General features: G+C 45.1%; 1 protein-coding gene across 4 annotated transcripts in view; it reads left to right on the top strand.

The window, feature by feature from the left end:
• The window catches only part of LOC121594799 (probable serine/threonine-protein kinase yakA), a 63,837-nt gene that overhangs the window by 27,838 nt on the left and 11,378 nt on the right, over positions 1–24,621 (top strand). The window contains exon 1 of one of the 4 annotated variants that reach the window (XM_041918482.1): positions 5,634–6,787. The exons of the other annotated variants lie outside the window; for them this stretch is intronic. The gene's annotated coding sequence lies outside the window, so the exon portion shown is untranslated. Of the gene's footprint in view, positions 1–5,633; positions 6,788–24,621 lie in introns of those variants that run through there. 4 annotated transcript variants of the gene reach the window in all.

Raw genomic sequence — 24,621 nt, 5'->3', positions numbered from 1 at the left:
GATCGTTCAGCAGTGTGTCCAGCACTCCATCACCACCACCATCTGGATCGGAAAGGTTTCGATCAATACGAAAATATCATGGATATGATGTAGCCTTCAGCAAACTAAGCTAAACAAACATGTCTTCATCAACGGACGCGAGAGACGCGATCTGCATCTGCCGGCTGGGGGCCCGGTAACCTACTTGTTTGGGATCATCTTTGATCTGGCGGACGTCCGTGGCCAGGAGTTGTTGTTTCTGGTCGGTGCGTTTCCTTAAATTGTGTTGATAGCGCATTCGGATGTGTTAGGGCTGGGGGAATCAATTGGGTCATTCGGGTTGGGTGGACGAGCGCAGATCGCGTGCTAGTGTCATTGCACCACGCTGAGTGATAAATGATGTCCCTCCACAATTGAGGACACACAGACTACATTTGAGTGGATGGAAGCGTGTGAACTTCTCGCTTTGGAAGACGCATCGAGTTCTGGTCGAGTTGAAAGGGAAAACAGGTTAGTATCTGCACTCTGGTGACGTTTACACCCAACTCAACTCTTTGAGCACCATTTTATAGCGCTATTTAATGAACAGACGGAGTTCGCTAGGGTTTCTAAATAGCAGATTTTGCTAAACAGACGCAAGGTACGCTCCTTTCACCTTCGCCGTATGGCTGATGATGGCCATCCTTGCTCCATCGTGCAGAGGGTTGCGATTGACGGTAAAGGCAAATGTTTATTCGTGCCGATTTGCCATAAATCGCCCAAACACCCGACTCGCCTAAACTGCACATCACAGCTGCAGGAACGTGTGATTCCACGACGGCATGACACGACCGATCCCAGTTGCTTTCGGTCGATCTCGGCATTAAACTGTGCGACCTCTAGTGTCGTTTAGGTGCCATAGGCGCTGAGTTTGAGCCTTTTTCTACTTTATTTTAAACACCATTCCTTACCTACGCGAAGGTGCAAACGGTGCAATCGTTGAGTGTCTTCGTGCTGGGATGATTTTTGTGTGTGTGGAAGAGTTTTGGTGTCGATTAGATAGTTGGAATGGTTGGTCGCTAGTGGTGCTCATTCGCTCGTATGCCGTTCGCCAGACCGTCGTCTAAGGTGGGCGGGTGTTCGCTAAAATCACGATAAACGATCGGGGAGGACCAGACCAGTAATTAGCTAATTAGTTCGTTCGGTGGTGGACTACGTCCCCGAAGCTCGCACACAGTTTCTTGAACGAGTTTGCTGTTACTTGGGGAGCTGAGTTTCATTGTATTTTTTCAACCTTTTCTCGGACTACACCACATTGATTGTGAAGTAATTAGTTGAGCTTTAGCCCGTCTTTGAAAACGTTGTAGTCGGGCTTATATCTTTGTTTTATATTAGTTTTCATAATATTTATTTTATCTTCAAAAGTTTGGGTTCGGCTACACCATAATCTGAACCTTTCTCTTGCCGCTGTTGGAAATTGTCATCATTTAAATTGCGCTGTTTAGATTCAATTAATCACTGGGCCAAAATGCATTATGCAAGTACAGTATGACCTTAAACCACACAAAATTCGCGCTTAATTTAACGCTCACAGGCACATCATAAACGACAACTCAAACAGTTCATACGTTAACCTACTCTCGAAACCGCAACGAGCAACAACAAAAAATCGCCCAAAAATCTCGATAACGTGTAGCGGTTTCTGGATGGGATCATTAAAAAGTCATGAAGTTTTAAATTTGGCAACGAAACCCTGCCCATCGACTCGGAACGAAACCGAAAACCGTAAAGCTCCAGTTACCCCTAGCTGTGTGTATGTGCGTGTCTGTGTTTTTTGTTACATTTTTACCACGCAAGATGAAGAGCCAACTCTCCTGACCTCATTAAGCTGGAAATCGTATGCTCTTGTGAAGAAGGCACATGTCACCGTCTCCCCTCCAGGTCCGACAGCGGGTTAAGAATCTATTGCCTGTTGTTTTTGCTGTTGTTTCCTTTGGTCGGTTCGTTTTCTGCCTTAGAACGATTCCGCTACTTGTCACCGGTGATGCGTAAATCAATCACGTGAACCTCCCAAAGTGACACGTTGCATGTAGAAACGGTTGTGCGGTTCCGTCTGTTTGTCACGAATCGAGACGCGTAGAAAAGCGATAGAACTAGACGAGCACACACACACATACACCCATGCGTGCTCTACACCGTTTCTGATTGCATCTGTGTCAAAGCAGCGGTTTTTGACGAACACGTGCCCACGTGCGCAAAGGGGAATGCCTCGTGACACACAACCAACGGGGCACAGCGCTTGTGAATACCGGTTTCCCCGCGCGGGCACTGGCCAGAACGCAGGCAACATCAAATTATTCTGTTTTGCTGTCTTGTCGCCCGCAGTCAGCCCACTTTCTCGGCGCGAGCTAGAAAGGTCTGTGTCCTCGAGCGTTAAAACGGGGTCGGATCATCTTCCTGCCAGTTACGACAGCCAGCTTCCAGTCCCGAAAGTGTTGTTGTTTTTGAATGGATGCAATCGTAGAGATAGTGGTGTACGACACGCCTCCCCATAAGCATCCGCCTCTATTTGTTGTCACGTTTGTTTCGTCTATAAACTGCCATTAGGGAGCGAATTGTTAATGAATGTTTCTGTTTTCGATTTTCCCTTTCCCATCCCGGTCCGAATGTTTCCGGAGCGGTATTAAATGATCGTGCATCAAAATTTATCTCGTTTCAAATGCTAATGCGATGTGCTTGTGCAATAAATTATAGCTGTTTGTATTTTGGCCGGATCGTAAGAATCGCTTCAATATTTGGCATTTTGATCTAAACGAGGCTGGAAGCGAGCTAGAAACAGATCGAATCCCGAATTTGAGGTGGAAACAATATTTGAAGATTTAAATACATCTTAACAGGGGGCATGATTTCGCGGAATCTTTTCTATGAATTACCACAAAAACAAGCATCTAGATAACTTCAGATAAAATCTATCCTACAAACCCATATTCTTCAAAAGTCGCTATGCCAAAATCTATTACCTTCAGAGAGCAAACATCGTAATAGAAGATACCCAAAAAATATCATAGGTCTTACACCACGGGAACATTTTCCTCTCCTACCCATATTGCTCCTTAGCACCAAGAGCAAGAATACATCCAATCCAGTCAGAATTTAGAGTAAGATACACCTCTAGTACAGCAGACTGGCACCTGGGTCGCCGGCGGCATAGTCTGGAAGCACCCAGATGTGACTAACAGACCAAGGGGATAGAGGGAGCGAACAAAGAACCTTTCGGAAATGAGCAGCCTCAGCTCCTGTCGGTATGGGACGAATTACGTGAAACGGCTTTTTTTCCTCCGAGTTCCTAATATTACTCATTTCCATTTATGAACCCATAGCGCATCACCTTTCTACGACCTCTCTTCAGACGGCCATAGCCGAACAAAAGGCGGCGGCCCAGCAGACATGGAATTGTTCGTTTACGATCCCTGCGCGTTGCCACCACGGGTTACCGTTTGGATGTTGTTCGTCCTGGCGCTGCCAGAGTCCTGAGCTTTTCACTTCACTCCACTCCATTTCTCCCTGCTTCCTTCTCCGTGCGAGCGACTGTAAGCATCTGCTCGTAACTGACACGTAACCTTCACAAAAAGAGAGCAATCACACACAGGTGAGAACCAGCGGTTTGTGGGTTGGACAGGAGAAGGGTATAGAAGCGGCCAAATGGAAAGAACCAAACAACAACAACAACAACGTAAGACTTTCATCTAGCGCTCCCGGGGTAGTGGCTCTTGCGCTGGCCCAAGTGCTGGCTTATTATAAAAGATGTACAGCGAGCAAAGGGTACGTACTGTAAAAGTGAAGCAAACGAAGAGAGGCAAAAACAGGCAGCAAAAAACACAGAAATAATCATAAAAGAACTAACAGACGTACGCAACTAACTGGCGTATGTGCGGTACCGGTGTACTCAAGTGCAAAAGCATAAAAAATAAGGAACATCCACAACAACAACAACAGCAAGTTTCACAGTGCCTTGTGTAGCAGGATATGTTGTAAACCTGTAGGCAGAAAGCAGCGAGAGCAGAGAAGAAGAAAAACGCCCTCTAAAGGAGTGATGAAAGTGAACCAGTTATGGAGTGGAAGGGCAAAAGGAAAGAAGAGTAAACAGAGAACCGACGACGTTCCTGCAAATGGAAGAACATCAACCGAGATAGAGCATCTTCGCTATTCAACAAAACGCACAATAATATGCGCACGCGATGATGGGCTCGCCGCGTACACCCGCGATTGCACTCGCGCATCGTACGGTAAGCGTGTTGGTAGAGAGGGGGTGTATGATGAACTATCAGCGAGGTGCGTTCCATCACACAACGGTGTGCTGCAGCAATGCACACCGCGGTGCTAGAGATGGTAGCCGAGCCGATGATAATAACCTAGTGGACGCACTACGGCTTCTCAGTCGCAAACCGAGGCACTTCAACGGTTGGCAGGATAACACGTGTACAATGTGTATTGATGGAAACATATAGAAACCATAACCGGCACATATACCACGTCACAACACTGCGTGTGTACCAATAGGGCAGATTCATTTGGCAAAAAGGCAATGTGATATACTACCAATAGCTTAGTTGTTATTACTTAAGAAGTTGATAGGTTTCTAATGCAAAATTGTGTGTTTAATTACTCAAAAAATGTATTGTCTCAAATTGTTACTTAGTAAGAGACATTCATACATGCTAGTTTAATCAACCTTTTTCTATTTTATTTTACTAATAAACGTTTTATATACTTCATACCAACAAAAACAAACATTATTTTGTTGCATTTTACTTAGTTCTTACTCCATAAGAATCATGGCAGCTCTTTGTTATTGTTTTCATTGTTTTGTGTTATGTCTTCATTATGTTGTCAGTTGTTTCCTTAGTTATTGATATAACTTTTGTTTCGCCTATTAGGTTGATGTGTTATAACTATTCGAATTACTGGTTAGTTCAAACATTTTTGTATGTTATATATTCGTGTTTATTCGTTTTCTCGTTCATTTTGAGTTTGAAGTTGTGTTCTTTTTTATTTGTTGTTTTTGTTTCCCTATGCTTCTTTTATGGTATAGTATTCGTGTATTGATGTATAATTCCCTATATTCCCTAAACTTGTAGTTATATTTCGTTAGTTGATTTTTTATCTTCGCTTTTTACACTTTAAAGCTCATTAATACATTATTTCGTTTTACTTGAAAAACACCCATGCAAACAGAATGAAAAAGAATTACATATATTTTGTTTTGTTTTTTTTTTTTTCAACACTTCGCCAGCCCTCATTGATGCATTAATGTTTTGCTCTACAGCACTAATAAAGACGGAGCGCAGAGAATCTGGTCGTGCGCCAGAGCGCTTTGCAGGGAATTGGCAGAGTGTGGGTGCTGGCACTTATGCAAACTCTTGTCGGTTCAGCCCGTCCAGCATGATGCGGCGCTATGCTGTGTAAGCTTTAGCTCATCCCGCATCCCATCTCGCTCGCAGGAGAACCAGACTCACTTACTCACTTTCAAGGGGTGCAGACATAAACATAAAAAAACACACACACTCACATACATACCGAAAGAGAACGACACTGGCAAAGAGCAGGAGAGAAAGCCTCCGTCGCTCGAAAAGCATAAACATCTAGCTCTGACTCCGAAACCAACCTTTAGTATGCGGAACGTTGCTTGCTTTCGCGTTCACAACACGCTCTCTTGCTCTCTAGACTCTTGGCCACTCGACAATCTCTTCTGTGTTGGCACAAGCTTCTCCCAGTCAGGGCGACCAGGCCCCCATTCGTTCGCTGTAAGTCGGTTCGAGCGGAACGTGCAACCGGCTGTCCGATTCGAAAAACACGCACCCCTAAACCGTGCACATGTGTCCCGTCCAGCTGGCTCGGCTGTGGTGGAGGAGTGTTTCTATCTCTCCATAAGGTGACTATCAGACGTGTCCGAAGTAGCGGTGCAACTGTTCCTTCAGCATCATCCCCCAAGTGCATCCGGCAGCACCCAAAGCCCTCCAATTTGCCTCGTGCCAGTGTGCCTTTTCTAGCGTGCGTTTCTGTGTGTGCAGTGTGTGTGTGTGCATTGAAAAAGGGGGCGTTTGTGCAACGAAAGGGAAACCACCGAATCTTAGCAAAAGCGCCCGTGTCTCGAGACGAAGGCTGCAACTTGACTTGATTCCAACGTCTGTGAAGGCAGCCACACTCCTTCTTGCGTGCCTGCCAGTGTGTGCCAGGTTTGATGTGCCCCAAGTCCTCCCCCCGCCCCGAAAGGTGTGTTTGCAAATTTTCGATCTCGAGCCTCGATCCACCCCCCAATTATCTGTGTACGTGTGTGTGTGTTGGGTATGTGTATATACGTTCGACTAGCGTACGTGTGTTTGTGGTGATGGTGGTCCAGTGAAATGAGGGTGCAGCATAACACATATGTGAAACAGGTCTGCCCGTTCTTCGTACCGTACCCGTACAGCCTGGCCGGGCACGGTGGCCTGTTGGTGTCTATCAAGATTGTGGCCATTTGACCCGGTGACGGCACAACACGAGTGGAGTCGAAGCAACAACAACAAAAATAACGCCCGGGTGCCTTCTAATTGAATTTATGTTTCGCGAAGGGTTTTATGTTAAGTGGGGTAAGCAAAGGCGCAACAACGAAAAAAAGCAAAAGGGGTAGCAAGTGTTTTGTCACAGGTGCTGTCCGTGTGTTTTAACATTAAAAAGTTCAAAGGCGAATCCTAAGAAAAGGGTGTCCTATATCGGTACCCTGTGCTGTGGTTTTTGTGCTGTGTCTGTGTACCGGGTAGTTGCTGCCGATACGTAGAGTTTGTTCAAGGTAAGAATAATGGTCCTCTTTGGGCAACGAAAATCAATCACTTACCGTTGCCAATTAGTGGTGTAAATGTTTCATGATTTGTTGATGTTTAATGTGCTATGAGAGTAAGTGAGGTCAAAAGGAGGTCAATCTATTTTTGGAGGACGTTTTTTGGAGATGCAGCACACAAAAAACGCTCTACCTTCGGGAGCATCTTTGAATGCGAAACCTGGAACGTTCTCGCCAGTTCTTGCGTTCTTTTACCCTTATTTGGAACATCTTCAGCTCGGGTGGCTCTCAGCCGTTCGATCCTGTCGCCGATCGGATTGGCACAGAAGTAAAGAACTTCCAACAAGCTCAGCACTGAAACAAGAATCGGGCTCGTGAAGCAAGGAGAAGAACGCGAGATGAACACACACAAAAAAACGAGATCAGCCCATGGAAATGGTGAAGGTGTTGTGTTGTTCTGTGGCTGTTACGAAATAGCGCCGGCGAGGTGCCGTTCTCACGGTCTGGTTTGTTTGTTGCGATCTCTATATATATATGTGTGTGTGTGAGTGCTTTTTTATTGCTATATTCTTCACCGATGTCCGATTGCGGCCGCTCCTTCAAGATCAGGTTTGAATGGAGGTAGAAAGAAGGCACCACCGTAGGCAATTGCAACGTGGGCGAAGGTGGGTTGCAGACGCCTAAAGGAAGTCGGCGTCTGACTCTCGCACCCCCTTTCCTATCTCGGGCAATGGGAGTTTAAAGATGTGCGTTGATTGTTTTCCGGATGGAAGAGTACTTACCTTCGCGTCGGTGTTGTTTTCCCTTCCATTTCGTGCAAATCTTCTCCGAACGTGCTGAGACACAGTTGAGTTCTGATGTAAAGGTCTTCTCGGCACTGGAGAGATCAAAATGCTGCACACCGGACACTGCCTGAATGTGAATGTAATTAGCTCCAACTAGCTCAAATTGGGCAACAAAAAACGATTTGCGAGTCTTAACAAAAACAGATTTGGCTACAGAGCTACAAAAACAGAGCTGGCTTGAAGCTTTTGAACTTGGGTACGGGCAGTATTAAGTTCACAATTATCTAGTCCAAATGTCGCGTGCTACAAAAAATCAACAGCATGCGAAGCACTCTAGTTTGTGTCTAAAGTGTCGTGTCGAGTAGCTGCCGGCTGGGCCTAGGCTGGATCCGGTGATCAAGTGTCATAAATCAATTGGCTGTGGTCGCGGCATCGCTAATTTGTATACACATCTGTGTCGCCCGGCTCGCTCTGGACTGGGGACGACTGACAGATACGCTAACAGACGAAGAACACTGTCCGCGGAAGGTGTAATTGCGTCTAATGGATTGTCTTTATTGGGCGCAAAGTGTACGTGTGAAGTGTTGATGAACGCTAAAGCGCAACAAAAGTCCAAAGTGCAAAATTCCGACACCATGGAGATCACCGATTTGCGTGATGAAAACACTTACCCCCCAAAAGTCCAGCAATTAATCTTTGCCTTATTGCAGGGTTTGGAGTTGGCACTCTCAACTTTAATGTGGTTGTGTGTCCTAACGTTCCGCGCATAGCGGGCGTTAAATGTACGATTTAATAGATCCCAAAACGATTGGATACCTTTTACTTCGCAAAACATCATTCCCCCCAGCCAGATATGATTACAACATCCAACTAGCCGGCAGTACGGTGGGTGGGTTTTAGGAGTCGATGGTTTAGCTCGCATACACCAGTTGGAATTGGTTCGGTTTGCAGTCAATCGGAGCTCACTTTGGCGAAGGTTCAAATCGTGACTGAACGTTCTGTTCTGGTTGATTAGATCTGCAGAGTAGAGCAGATTCCCTGCTCGAGAGCGACACGATCAGCCGGCATACGGGGTTGATCGAACTCGTTAACGGAAAGGTCGTTTGCATCCCATGGTGTGTGTAAGTTATTGTTTTTTTTTAGTTTAAGACATAATCATGCTAGTTACGAGTGTTGCGAGTGATGATTTTAATCTTCCCGCATTTCGTAACACTTAAAACGGGGAGCAAGAAACATTCCGTTTAGCCGCAAATTGCTGGTTATGTCAATGTAGGAAGCTCTTAATGTAATAACACAAAAGAACATACTGTTACACAATTGGTAAGAAGCTGTAAGAAGCATGGCTTGTCAGTGATTTTAATGTTCTGAAAAGCGAATTTACGCCACATTCAATTTCCCAGAATGAACTCTACGAAGTGAGTCTAGATCACGATCAATAATTTTTCATACTTTATCAGAATGTATATTGTAAATGTATATTAGCACATCTATAACGCCATCAGCCGTTGCAAATGTTTAGCTAAACTCCATTAACAATATTTACGACATTTTTAACATATTCCCTATACCAATGGTTTAGATCGGAAATGGTGATACTGACGAACGGAGTACGCTTTGAATATTTCAATGTCGGTATTTATTCAGATCTCACAATACTACATTTTCAAGATTTCATGAGCACACTTTCCTTGGACGTCTTTACCTATTTTATGCAGGAATTTTATGACCTCCACAAAGTCCACGCAGTTCCTTATCAGCTCCCTACCCATAAATCCCCAGCCGCTACTCCAACCTCACCCTTACCTATCCACCCATCAAGGTGCTAGTCTCCCTAATAATTCAGCTTTAATTGAAAGTTCACCCACAAATCTTACCGCCCAACGCCGGCGGGAGTCGCACAAAACGGAATGAAAAACTCCCAAAACAACACTCCACCACGAACGGTAATTTTTCACTCATTTTCACATGCTGCCACCTCTCCATCCGTCCAACGTTCGCGTGCCGCTGCTTTGTGCGTGTGCCATTGCACGTCATTGGGTCCTCCGGCTACACCTACGCTTACTCGGTGCCCCTTCTCCGTTGATCTCTGCTCAGTTCCGCCAGCCGATGCCGATGATCCACTATCGAAATCGATCAAAATCGATCAATTCGAAATCAATCGATGCATAAGAGACGAGCTCCGGGGTAAGGAGGGGAGAGAATGTTGGTGGTGGGACCGAGTTCGTCCGATTGCGTCCGGGGCGGTGTTTTACTTCAATTTAATGTTTTACATAACCAATGAGGGGTACATGGTCGCGCGTGCGTGCGCTTTACCCCTCGTTTCCCTTCCTTCTACACCATAAGCTGAGTTATGCTTACGCGGGGGCACGTTCACTTTCTTTTTCGGTAAATTTCATTTCCACCGCAACACCTTCAGCATCTTCTTCATGTGGCCACTACCGTATTGAGCCCGCTCACATCAGCCGCCGTGTTGTGTATCCTTTCCTTGGGCTGTGCGCTATCGCTTGTCATCTTGAAGGTGAAGATGATATGAGCACACTGCCTGGGCTGATTGAACGATTGCCGTATTCATGCTTTTTTTGCAATCACAAAATTCATTGTGTTCAAGCTTTTCAAATGCCGCCTTTGCTCAGATTTCGAGAGATTTGCGTGTAAAACTGTTGGAAAAATGATTTGCTTTTTTGCATGGCTATTTACTGCATGCGATACCGTACTCTCGGTATCGGCCACTGAACTCAGAGTGTATGGGCAAAATTTCACTTTCCTCACGGCAGCACATGCCGGCGATGATATGATCCTCTATCTGAGTCTATATAGTATGATACTCTGCTTTGTTTTTTTTTCTTTGTCTATTTTCTATGTCTTTTAAACTAACTTTAAACGGAAAATTTGTATGAAGCTGCCGTTGCAAGTATTGAATTCACGCCCACCAGTGCTCTATTAAAATTACATCCTTTAACGTTAACCACCGGGCCATGGAACGCCTCTCCCCAGTGCCATGATCATTAGATTGATTCATCGTATAATAGAACCCAAAATTGATTCCTTGCGCAATAATCTTATCAGTTTGCAGCAATTTACGAACCAATTTTCGGCCAAAATCAGCACTCGTTGTGAAACAATTACAAAAATTATCAACAATTACAGCCCAACCTCCGGTATGGGTGTGTGTGCATGTGCCTGCCAGCAAACACCGACCTCCAGTTGTGCATCTCGCTGACTTGGCCGCTGACACGGGTCGATGCTGATTATGGCAGCTCGGGATTATGATGATTACGCCTGTCGCTTGTTTTGTTTGTGCCTGAGCAGGGAGAGAAATTTTGCATCACATGCCTTCCCCTCCTCCGAAGATGCGGCCCGATAATGATGTAAATAATCATTGTGCGATGGTGCGAACGCAAAAGCCTGGCCGTTAACTTTGCTCCCATTACGTGCGAGCGCGCGCGCAAGGGTTGTGCCTCGTTACCCTGTGCCGACCCGGGGTGCCCTCTACGGTGGTCGATCCCGCTGATAGGGATTCACACTGCAGAGCACAAACCCGTCCATCGGTAACGACACACGTAACCGCACCTGCTGACGATGGAGGAATATTCCCGCTTTTGCAACATTGCAATCTGCCCGGAGTACTCAGAACGCTTCGAAAGCAAAAACTCACTTACCCCGGGGAGTGCAAAAAAATGCTTACGCCATAAACTCACAGTCAGCGTGTTTGACCCGCATGGCAGCAGTGCTGGACGCATTGAAATGGTGTAATGCTTTCTCTCGATCTACTGAAATGTTGCGTCGATCGATCAAAGTAACGTGCGCGAGTGCCCTATTCCCATGTTTGTCGCGCGGAAGAATGCAAGAAGATTACAAATGCTCCGCCACTCTTTCACACACTTTAAAGTTATGAAGATTAGCTGGCAGTCGCCGCAACAGCAGCCGATCACACGAAGAGTAAACGAAGAGTAGTGAAAGTTTCAATTTTGCGTCCGCGTGTGGGCGGAGAAGGGTAACGTAACAGAAGGCAATGTGGTGGACCTCATTTCTTTTGGCAACCAACTCCGGTGCTCCGGTTTCGATAGATACTGATCCAGACATTAGTTTTATGTCTTTTTTTCGTTGTTGCTGCTATTGCGATGCTCTTTCAGGTCCCTAGCCAATCTCTCATAATGGCCCCGAGAGAAGAGAGTTGGTCTGGTGAACTGGCCACTACGCGTAGAGCAGAAAGTAGCTTTAAACACAGCACTTTCGGTGGGTGTTCTTTTTCGACGTTTTTTTGAAGATATTATTCTTCTTTTTCTTCCTGTCACCTAAGATAATTCAGAGGAGTATTGGGTTTGCTTCTCACGGCATGTACGCAGTAAGTGCATCATAAAAAAAATTGAGATGAAAGCAACCTAACCTATCATGTACATCGCCGCCCATAAAACCTGCACCATGATCATAATCAGAAGAGGTGCTGCTCCTGTTGGTCAGCTACAAGTGGGGGTTGTGATGATACTTTTACCCTTGTAAGCAGGAAAACGGTATCACGGTGAAACGAAGGTTTACTGCATTGGCGTATGTACTTGTGTGGGCTTTTAGTAGACGATGATGATCAGCGGAAATGATGAAAGGAAAGCCGAAATGACACGAAACACGCACCGTAGCTCATTGAGGTTTCAATTTGTAGTAACGATTAAAAAGTGAGATTAAACTACATTACGGTTACAACCTCCAATTTAAGGTTTTGAATTCAGCTAATGTCCCTAAATACACGAAAAAAGCATAATACTACAGCGACATTAAAGCTAGGTTATGTTCCATACTTTCTTTCAAACGCCAAGTACACCAAACTATACAGCAAATATTTGATCACAATTTCAGCCAACTCTATCCCCAAACAAAACCCTTTTCCACAAATAGCTTCCAGCTAACGCACCGTGCACGGACACGGCTTACCGGCCCGTAAGGCGCTCGTCCACTCCTCCGGTACCGATCTAACCACACAAAAGCCACCACCAGTCAACGTCATCCTTCCGGCACAAAACTAAACCCGGCGCAACTAAAATCAGTCATACGAAACGAGAAACCATTGATCGAGGCATCGTTTCGTTCGCTGGGGGGAGGCTAACGCCGTCTTGGGCGGCTCTAGTCAACCGCCAGGGGGAGAAAGAAACCAATCTCTTCTAATAGGCTGCACCGCACCGTCGACCGTGTTTGCACTGACCACCACTACGCCGCAACGATTCGGAAGAGGTTCAAAAGAACGCACTGGGACGCGAACGGTGGGGGCACAGTACGAGGGCATGTTTTCCTTTCTCGATCCGCTAATTCGGACCGTAAGCTCTCCTCCGGGAACTTCGCTTCGGCGATGGTGTGTGCATTCGTTGCGGTGTCGGCGTCTTCGTTTTCTTTTAATGAATGAACGGACCACTGCACGTCATCTATACTTGTGTTTGTGTGTTTGTGTCCGGCAGACCAACAGATGACGCAGTCGGGCATCATGTCTGTGCCAACAGCGGGTCCAGCCCCAGATCAAGTACGATCGTAGCACACTGTTAGCAGGTAATAATAATCAGTGGCAGTTTATGGGGGATTCGATCGCCAGCTGCCAGCGTTGCGACAGACTAACGGGGGTTAGAGTTTAGGGCTGCAGGAACCGGATCGGCCCCGATCGCGTCCCGGGGCTGGGAGGCTCCAACCTACACAGCAGCGTACCCAGAAAGCAATTGCAGGGTTCGTCGCGTGTCGCAAAATCGTAAGAACTTTGGACATTTCTATTACGCTTCATTAGGTCATCTTCGATCTCGAATATTCTTAACGAACATTAAAGTAATCATCATATAACTAAACGTTGCATTTCAAATAGATGTTGCTTTATTTTCCGTAGCAAAAGACCCTGTGAAAACACCTTCAAAGTAAACCCCAACAAACACTGTCGAGCTCACGCTCAAACAGGCCTCCGAGTGGGATCCGGGAAGATAGTCCCCAAACTCGAACTCGACATCGACCTGTTCTGTCCTGTATATGACAGCAGCACCACACGCCACCGTAGGAGGCTGCTAAACCTGTTTCTGTTGAGCCCGCCACGCCGCCTAGATGTGACCACGGTGTGTGATCACGTTCTCCACAGCGCACACACCGTCAGCGCCAACGGGGCATATACGCAAGCACCCGAGTGTTTCGCCCATTTGGCAGAGCACGGCTTGTTTTGCGTGTTTGCGTGCCGGTGGCTCAAGAAGAGGGATCCGGGATTGCGTCTTTTTGGTGGTAGACTTTCTTCTCTCCATTTACCCACTACAGCGGGCTAGAAGAGAGGACGAGGGAAACCGTAAACGATCATGTTGTTATGTGTTGTTGGCGTTCGAGGGTGGAAAGTAATTTATTTCGCTTGCTTAGTACGTTGCATCGTTTTGCCAAGAGTCGTCGTAATGTTTGTACTTCTGAACTTATGATTTTTTTTAAACTTTACAATGCTCGTCGACTACTTAGCCACATAGGTCATTGATTTTATGGCGTATTAATCTGCTAAAAAGCTTACCGAAATCTATTTTATTTTCAAACAACATCTTAACGTCAAACTCAACTCCACAAAAGTGTTGGTTTACCCAAATTCTGCTCAACCCATTTTGTACCTTTTTCAAAATAAACCTTGAATACAGCACTCCCACCGCTTTCGTGTACACGTCCTGCGACGAATCAAACGCACCTATGGTGGTGCAGACATCATTCATCAATGGCTGTGGGGACCGGTGGAGGCTCTCACCGCAATAATGTGTTCCAAGGTGTCACACCGCGCTCATGCCGCTGGACTAATGGAACCATAAGGCTACATACGGACGAAAAACGGACAAACGACACACAAACAACAGTTGAGCATTAGCGTACACACAAAGAGCTGAGAGCTTGCTGTAAAGCTCAATGCTGATGATGTCCATGGATCTCCTCCACATGGTTTGCCGATCGTTCCTATGCCCGAATACAACTTTCCAATTCTACGTCTATTCAAGCAATGCTCCAGCTCGACGACTACCTTCAATGCGACGAAGTATTAGATTTTCCGATTACTACTCTGTTTTGTTTTGTTTTTGCTCGACAAAGAACTCACAACATTTATTTCATTAACATTAACTCCCACGTATCTGCTGCAGACCGAAAAAGGCAATGACGTTGATGCAGCGCTCAGCAAGCGTGATCCTGCACAGCTAATGGGGATTAGCTATTTCTGTTAGCCTGTTTGATTTCTGCTTGATTGTCGGCCTTTTCAAAGATCTTCATCCGTCCGGCCTCTTACCGAACACTCCGACCAGCTCGGTGGACAAACACACCAACGCACTTGAAGGTGAGTGTCCCCGGCTGGGGCACCCAAACATACAACACCAAGAAAGAAGGCCAAAGTTATTCATATCTGATGACTTGAACTACCCCATCCCGTCCGCTGTTTCACGAGTTCTTGTCGCTGAGGGGTGTCTTTTATTTGTTTTGTTGAGTTAGCAAAAAAAGAAGAAGGTTCTAAAGGTCTTCGACCAACTCATATGAGCCCGTCCGTGAGGATGTATTCATGCATTGTGTGGAGGTCAATGTCTCGAAGAAAGTTTACGGTCGCTTCAAACTATAACTTTCAACAGAAGCCCATTAGACATTGTCTGCTTGGCTAGAAGACATCGAAAGGAATCTGCGATGGAAATTGTTGTTCTAAACCAATCCACAATGCCACATACCGAACTGTTGGTCCAGTTGTGAAATAAGATCATTGGATTAAATAAAACTAGCACAGCTGTCCAAGACCAGGCCCTTGCCTTTGTGCTGGCAGTCCCTGAACGGCCCCGCTGGAGTTCGTGTTTTTGTTTTCCGAGGTGGCAAGGTTTCGGGCACCCTTCAGTGTGTGTGCCCTTCTGGAATTCATTTCAGCGCACTGGAGCGCTATTTACTCTGCGGCAGCTGAAGCATGTGTATTTTGAGCGAATGATTTATCGCTCTGTCGTTGGAGGGTACGATTAGTTGGTCTAAATTCTTCGCCCAGTAGAAAGAACCACGCTCGAAAGCTGGTGGCGGGTTTCATACGATTATTGGAAATGGATTAATTGCTTATCATAAAGTTTCCATTAAATTGTTCTTTATTGAAGCTGTCGATGATGTTACTGCTAAGGGAAGTTAATATCAATTATTGACAATCTCGCTTCCGATACCTTCCTTCGGGCGAGCATACAATTCACTCTCTTTGGTCCGCATTCTTGTCTACTTCCTTTTACAACAGTTTGTCGTCTCACAACCCTTTTATGGGCATGATGCTACTAAGTGACAACCGACGACGATAATGGTGATGATGATGTTGTCTGCCAACCATCTGGTGGTCATAATTGTTTGCAAAATTTACTCCTGCTACAGCAGAACACGTAAAGAACTCGGATTCATGCAAACAACGAACGGACACTGGTGCGCAAATTAATATCCTCCTCAGGCGTAGGGAGACAACTCATTTTAGTTTTACTCGATGTCATTTGATTTTTCTCTTCGTTCTCTTCAATTCGTATGTGTGTAGTGTCGATGGTCGAAAGGTCGTGGGCAGCAATTATGGCGCATGCTGTGGAAAGAACGCATTTTTTTGTTGTCGGTCCAACCATCATCCGACCTTTATCTCTTACGACAGAAGGCACGGATGATGGACACGGCGTACAAAGCGTGAAATAAAAACAAACTGCACGCCCCGGCCAGTGAGGGCAATGTTCGCGAAAGACCGGAAAGAAAGGATTATACAGTTACAGTGCTGGAGGATGCAGTGTGCTGCCCCATCTCGAAACCTCATGACGGATGATGGGTTGGATGACGTGTGGGATGAATGGAAGACTCCGGGAGGGTTGGATAGGGCAGCATAGACAGCCAGTCTGCCCGGGATGACCGATTATGGAAGTGGGAAGTAATGCAATGGCAGTAAACATTTCAAAAAAAACCCTCCACACACCCTGATGCTACTATCTACAGCAAGTCGTTGTAGTTGGACCATGTCCTCGCTTACTTCCTGCTCACACTGCGGGTGTGGTCCCAGGTTGTGTGTGCAGTGCTGCAAAATGTCACCATCAATATCACACAAAAAACTGAGTGAAACAAAAACCTTGTCAGCGTCACGTACTCAAATGCGATTATCACAGGTGAAATTCTCAAGTGGTTGTAACGAGTGATATGATTGGTGACAATTTGGGAATTAACTTTAGTCAATCACTTTTTTATGAAATTTTCTGGACCAGGAGCAGCACTGTAAAATATCACTGTTTCAGTCACCAACGCTCATGACTGAAACGAAGCTCAAGTCGACTCACGTACACAAGTGCGATGATCAGGCGCAAGATGAACATAGTCGTTGTGACGTGTGACCAGATTGGTGACATTGCAGCAAGCACCTCTTGGTCGGTCACTTTGACGTGACTTTGTTTGTCTGTGATCAATTTCGAAATGTCACTGATGCTATCACCAGCACTCGTGATTGAAATGAAATTCATTTCGGTTCACGTACACATGTGCGATGATCAGAGGTAAGACGCACATGGTCGTTGTGGCGTCTGATCTGATTGGTGATATTTTGGTAACCAACTCCTGGTCAATCAGTTTGTCGTGATTTTTTGGTATTTTATTATCGCGATAGACTTAGATCATACGTGGCGCGGGCGAGATGTGTTTTATTAACCATGTGCATATGATTAGAAGCAGTAATCGGTTCTGCTAACTGGTCAAATGATCCCGCATCCTACATATATTGCCAGACTCAGTTTGCTGATCCAAACGTTTATGTATGAACTCTCGTAAGCAGTGCACATGCAAGGATTACCGCTTCATAATGTATTTATTAATTACTCTAGAAAAACTCTTTAGACCCACAAACAGCCGGCACCGGAATTTGAGGCAATTTGGAAGAAGGGAAGGAAGAGTCAGTACGACTTTTAGCGGACATTGCCTAAGTTTCTTGTCCAGATGACCAATTTTACGTTGTTCGATGGTAAGGGGAATCCTATGTTAATGTTGATCTCCGGAGGCGAATACACAGGCTGTTGTTGGTGGCAGTGGATAGACGCTAAGTGTCAGCATGCCGTGCCCGTTAGAAAATCCGTACCCGTGTGCGGTGTCAATTGCGCCAAAGGTCGATTATGAAAGGTGCTGGAATTTGGTGGCTTTGTCTAGAATTAGTGCTTTCGGATATGAAAATAATAAAACCAGGATATAAAACAAAAACTATCTACCTTTTCATCCATCTACAAAACATCTTTTATATTTGCACTATGGAGAAACTAACAAATTACACGCCTCGTATGCTAAGAATATCACCGATTCGATTAAAATTATTACACTAACAACACAGTGAATGAGGAGGTGCCGCTGAAGTGACTTCACATCCGAGGAGCTCTGCTTGATCGTTTTCCAGCCGAAATCGAACGCCGACGCAAGTACTGGAAAACTGCCTACTTTATCTTTTTGAGTCGACCGGATTCTTAGGCCGGTTCCTTGGCCAGACACTTTACTTCGTTTTGCCAAAATTCTCGATCGGGCCGACCATGTAAAAGGCAATCTCTGTCAGTTGGTCGAGTTTGCCGTTCATGAGCAAAGAAAGAAGCAAAACTTACCATGAATTAAGTATGAGTGCTAAGTATGACACCAGCATCCAACGATGGTGCATGGTTCCAAAATATGAAGCCGTTACTTCGATACCATTCTACGTGTGCTTCGACATGCTGATATGTTAAATGGTATGAAACACGAACCGTTTGCAATTTTATCTCCTAGCTTCGAATAACAAACCAAATCGTTTTCCGCTTGATATGCCTCTTGAAATGTTAATATTACAGGGTTTCACACTTTATCTCAAGACCGCGGGACCCCTTCCCGAATCTGTTTTAGCCAATGCCAAGAATGCGGTACAATGCTTGAAAACGTTGATGATACCTGAATTCATCGGATGCAATGCTGAATCTGCGGCACATTTCTCGAACACACTGTTCCGCGCCGAGGACATGCGGTCGAATATTTTTTTACACGTATAACCTTTGTGTACATCAGTGTATTAGAAACACCCAATTATCCTTTTCGCGTTTTTACCAAAAAAAAGACAATTTAATAAATTTAGCGAATGCATATTTGTTTCATTAAAATATTTACAAGTGTTAAGAAAGTAGTTTCAACTGTTTAAATAATCTTTTTTGGTAAAAACACGAAAAAAATAATTAGCTGTTTTCAGTACACTGATGTACACAAAGGTTATACGAGTAAAAAAATATTCTATGCTATGCCGACAAGCTGGTGAACAAAGAGAACATTATCAAGGTTTACACCATGCTCATGAACGGCAAACTCGACCAACTGACAGAGATTGCCTTTTACATGGTCGGCCCGATCGAGAATTTTGGCAAAACGAAGTAAAGTGTCTGGCCAAGGAACCGGCCTAAGAATCCGGTCGACTCAAAAAGATAAAGTAGGCAGTTTTCCAGTACTTGCGTCGGCGTTCGATTTCGGCTGGAAAACGATCAAGCAGAGCTCCTCGGATGTGAAGTCACTTCAGCGGCACCTCCTCATTCACTGTGTTGTTAGTGTAATAATTTTAATCGAATCGGTGATATTCTTAGCATACGAGGCGTGTAATTTGTTAGTTTCTCCATAGTGCAAATATAAAAAGAGGTTTTGTAGATGGATGAAAAGGTAGATAGTTTTTGTTTTATATCCTGGTTTTATTATTTTCATATCCGAAAGCACTAATTCTAGACAAAGCCACCAAATTCCAGCACCTTTCATAATCGACCTTTGGCGCAATTGACACCGCACACGGGTACGGATTTTCTAACGGGCACGGCATGCTGACACTTAGCGTCTATCCACTGCCACCAACAACAGCCTGTGTATCCGCCTCCGGAGATCAACATTAACATAGGATTCCCCTTACCATCGAACAACGTAAAATTGGTCATCTGGACAAGAAACTTAGTCAAAGTCGTACTGACTCTTCCTTCCCTTCTTCCAAATTGCCTCAAATTCTGGTGCCGGCTGTTTGTGGGTCTAAAGAGTTTTTCTAGAGTAATTAATAAATACATTATGAAGCGGTAATCCTTGCATGTGCACTGCTTACGAGAGTTCATACATAAACGTTTGGATCAGCAAACTGAGTCTGGCAATATATGTAGGATGCGGGATCATTTGACCAGTTAGCAGAACCGATTACTGCTTCTAATCATATGCACATGGTTAATAAAACACATCTCGCCCGCGCCACGTATGATCTAAGTCTATCGCAATAATAAAATACCAAAAAATCACGACAAACTGATTGACCAGGAGTTGGTTACCAAAATATCACCAATCAGATCAGACGCCACAACGACCATGTGCGTCTTACCTCTGATCATCGCACATGTGTACGTGAACCGAAATGAATTTCATTTCAATCACGAGTGCTGGTGATAGCATCAGTGACATTTCGAAATTGATCACAGACAAACAAAGTCACGTCAAAGTGACCGACCAAGAGGTGCTTGCTGCAATGTCACCAATCTGGTCACACGTCACAACGACTATGTTCATCTTGCGCCTGATCATCGCACTTGTGTACGTGAGTCGACTTGAGCTTCGTTTCAGTCATGAGCGTTGGTGACTGAAACAGTGATATTTGGTAGCACTGTACACAGCCAGCAATAGTCATTATTATGCTTATGCGGGCATTATGCTAAGCTTGTCAGTCAGAGTATTGCGTTGGACTCAAGAATTCACATGTCTTGTTCAGCATGTCATGACGCACTTTTATTGACTATCATCAATGAGCATCAAGCTACCACGGATATGTTCATTGTTTTCGTTGGTGAAAATCTCGTCATACTCATGACATTTTGCAGCACTGTGTGTGTGTGTGTCCGTTAGTTTCATACCGGCATGGGAGCGATGGGCTCTGTAGCTTCTCAGGCAGAAGGGAGAAGTACATTCGTGACCATGAATTAACAGTTGTTATTAAGTGATCGGTTGCAAATTGTTGCTCCATGCAAGACTTCCAAAGGTGCAGCAAAAAGAGGTCCACAAAGTATTGGAAGCGTTCGATCGGATTTACTTTTACGGACAAACCCCCTCAAATTAGCATCACAATCTCTAGATTGAAGCAGGGTGCCGCAAGATGATTATATTTTACCTCACCTACTGAGTGTACTACCCAAGACGAATGAGTTTCGATGTAAAAGGTAGCATACAAATGTGGATGCGCAACCGTGCGTCTTCTGAAGAAGGTTCTCGTGTCGGCTATCGGCTTCACCGACTGTTTGGCTTGCTGCCGTAACTATCGAGGTGTCATTAAGTTCAAACGATTGCGGTTCTTTCTCTCTATTTGTTCTACTACGTTCGATGCTCTACTATTCGTCCCACAATAGGACAGGCTAGAGGAGCAACTTCGAAAATGGCTGCTCGTACTCGGTAGCTACATACGCCGGCTTACACCGGTAATGATTTAGTAAATAAATCAATCGAATCGGAAATGAGCAAAACAAATAGAGTTAATGTGTTGCTAGGTTTAGCAGCGGTGAGGCTAGTGGCTTTCTTGGTGGCGGCATTTCTTTTTGCCGCCGTCAGTAAAAGCAAACAGCGCAAACATACTGCCACACCGATTGTGGACTCGCTGTGCTCGTGGCAAGGGGGCAGTTTAGTGGTTTTTACTGGTGTTAAATAAATTTGTTCAACATTGTTGAGAAACAGAATCGATGGAGTAGAGCTTCTAGAAGGGAACAAATTTTGCACGGAGAATTTGCCATCTCGGAAGCAAGATGTAACAAAAACCACAGAGTCTTTGATTGATGGCGTCATTGGCATCGTACAATAAATTGCAAACAGAATGTCTTGATAGAAAACAAAACCTTGTAGTGCTGTTTTATTGAAGAAAGGCAACAGCACGATCGTGGCACTTACCCACAACCACAATATTCAATTTAACAAACCATAAATAAATTGAAGAAATTAATATCAGGTCCTCGGAAAGGGGGTAAAACCCCAGCGCCACAAAATTAACCTCACTCAACTCGGCACGACAACCGCGACATGGCGTTGCGTTCGGCATACGTCTTTTGGCGGCATATGATGACTGAGCTCGCGTATACAAATTTACTTCACACGTGTTAGCGTAACACACCATAAACGCATCGGCAAGGAAGAGTCGCCGTCCTCCATTCGCCGTGGGGCGTGCAGTCGTACCATTTCTCCAGACCGTTCCATCGCACGCAAGCGCGGAAGCGAAAGAAGTGGTGGAACGTGACGAACGTGTCAAAATTATAGTTTCGTTCCTTTTTTTATTTGGAACCTATACCGTACCCGTAAAAAGACCAGACCGCACTGGAAAAAGGCTGCCCAGGGACGCGCAATGGTTTTTCCTCGCTTCCTAGTGTGTATGCCGTGTGTAGAGTCTATGCATTGACTGTGACCTAATTCTTGATAGCAACCAAATGTGTATACTAATCGCCGTAGCCGTGGTCCGTTCTACTTTCAACTTCCCTAGCATCCAGTGTGACTGTTTAGGCTAACGCTGGCGTTCTTCAAGGCTGTGTTGCTCCATTCTTTTAAGCGTGTTATGCATTAGACGTCTACCAACAGACTCATAAACTTACTCGTCGAGAGAAAGATAAACGGAAGAATATAATTGCACCTCACAGCACCTCACATTTCTTGCTTGAGCTCTCCCGACACGTCGTATATCTGTCAGAGGATAGGGGCATAAAATTGACACCATCTGTATAATTTCCCAAGTCACGACCTACACCAGCAGCACTGGTGGGTGCAACTGATTGACGCTTGCGTACCGTACAGCTCCTCTCTGCTATGTACAGTTCATTAGCTCTCTTTCACCATACCTGATAGGGAATGCATGGACATCTTCGGCATTTGTTGGAGCAAGATACTTGGTTACGATAAAATAGGACACTATTTTTGGCCACACCTTACCTTGGGACATGATACACCAGACCACCCAGAATCGTGCGTCAAACTGACCTTTTTGGCTCACTGCTCCTCTTCCGCATTTGTTTCGATTATTCATTGACCTCAGAATTCCGGTTAGCCAATTTGTCCATGCTTTGGAACCGTTATTAAATTTATTGTTTACTACTACCGATTCGATCGCATTTCCTTCCCGGCGTTGACCATCATCGTATCGGTTTCGTACCAAATTTAGCTAAGAATGGGTGGAACGGGCCTCTTTAGTTCCTGTTTGGGACACCGTCTCCATCCCTTTTTTCCGTGCCTTTCTTTTTGCATTGGTTGCTGGGAATTGCTTCAACGAGACTAGCGGACTTGTACAGTGATCGACAAATCATATTTAAATTGCATTTTATCTTACAAAAGATTTTTGAATTAAATCAAGAATTATATCAAGAAGCTATTTTCAGAGTGTATCCATTAACACATTATGAGTTGGAGTCTTCTTGAATTTCAGAATTATTTTGTTATATATATTTTAATAAAAGCTCTACCTACTCAAAAAAGCTTGCTCACCCCTGCCAGCTAGTGCATAAATGAGCAGCAAAAACCCAAGCCACCCAAAGCCGGTTCCAGCAACCATAGCAAGAACCCAAACACAGCGTTGCCCAAATGTGGGTGAACGAAGACAAGTGAATCGATTAATAATTCATGACACGTAGACACATTTACGCGTTTCCCATCCATTTTCCCCGGGTGCCCGGGTCCTGTAAGTGCGACACCGGCTTGTGTCTGCTGAAGCTGAATCTGCTGAAGTAGCAGCGTAGCGACGGCGCACAGAGTAGCATTCTCGTTCCCAATCCCGGTTCGATGACTCGATTTTTTGTTTGTTCCTCGTCGTTCAATAACTTAAAATTTAATGAACCTACCGGCCCAGGCAAGACGTTTGCTCGGGACCAGGCACACACCCCGTAGCATCGTGGCCCTTGTTCCGGGTTTGGTGTGTCATCAGGGTGGGGTAGCATAGTAGTATGAAGAAGGGCAATGAATGTTGTTCCTTCCTGTTCAGCTTCTGGGCGAAAGGGCAGGAAGTTGTGTCACCACCTGGTTTCCACGGGCCCATTCTAGCAGTGGCACGACGAACCGTGTGTACACATGGCTATCATTGCAGACACATCGTGAGATATTTAGTAGCAGTTTTTGTTCTTGCCAGCCCGGTCCATGTCACATACTGCATGCGACGGTACAACGGTGCTCTCGCATTCTGTAACTGTAACTCATTCTGTATGCTGCATCTGCCACTGCATTCTCGTCGTGTCGATGCTCCTCCATCTCCGGGACACCTCTTTATGAACTGGAAAGTATCTAATGAAACCAGACTATTCCACCTGTCTCCGGAACCTAAAAGTCCAGCGTAATGAGGCCTGCTTCCAAAATGCTCTCCAATACCAATTTATGGGCAGAGAAAGCGACACGGCCCCATGACATCAAACTATAGAAATGGATGACATCCTAACCTAGAACAACTATGCTAAATTATAATGCTAATGGCGAAAACATTCTACGGACAATGTATGCTTTTCACTTTTAGAATGGCCCGTAGCTCTCCCAATAAACATTTTCAGTAGTCTATGCTACGACCTCGATTTGCGGTCAAGTTCAGTGTACCGTAGTGTGGTTTTGCTCACTGCAAATCAGCACTGTACTTCCGGAAGTTGGACTTTTCGTACCGCCACCATTGTCATCTAACTGTGTCGCTCTAACACTTCCTTCATCAAAAGCTTTTTACAAAAAAAAAACCTACGAATCTGCAGTAGAATACAAATGGGAAATGGTGCCGCACCGGACAGATCAGTTGACGAGAGCAGCATCAGCTAATGGGCACGTGCTGAACCGCAACGAGTGACAACAAAACTCCACGTCACGCACTGACGATCATCAAACCGTACAGAATTCTTTGCTATCTTTGGGCCTGTTACACGCTACCATATAGTCTCTCTAAATGCAATATTGTCACACTCAACAATGTCAACATACTGCCCACTGCTATACTGTAAGCTGAGCATTGGCAGCTATTTTTTCATTGTTTTTCTATCGGCAGTTCTCCGTCTCTGGCATACGCTGATGATATAGACATCATTGGTCTGCGGCTCTCCTATGTAGCAGAAGCCTACC

This window comes from Anopheles merus, chromosome 2L (genome assembly GCF_017562075.2).
Source record: "Anopheles merus strain MAF chromosome 2L, AmerM5.1, whole genome shotgun sequence".
Taxonomy (NCBI): Eukaryota; Metazoa; Arthropoda; class Insecta; order Diptera; family Culicidae; genus Anopheles; species Anopheles merus.
This window is presented reverse-complemented; position numbering and strand designations above follow the sequence as displayed.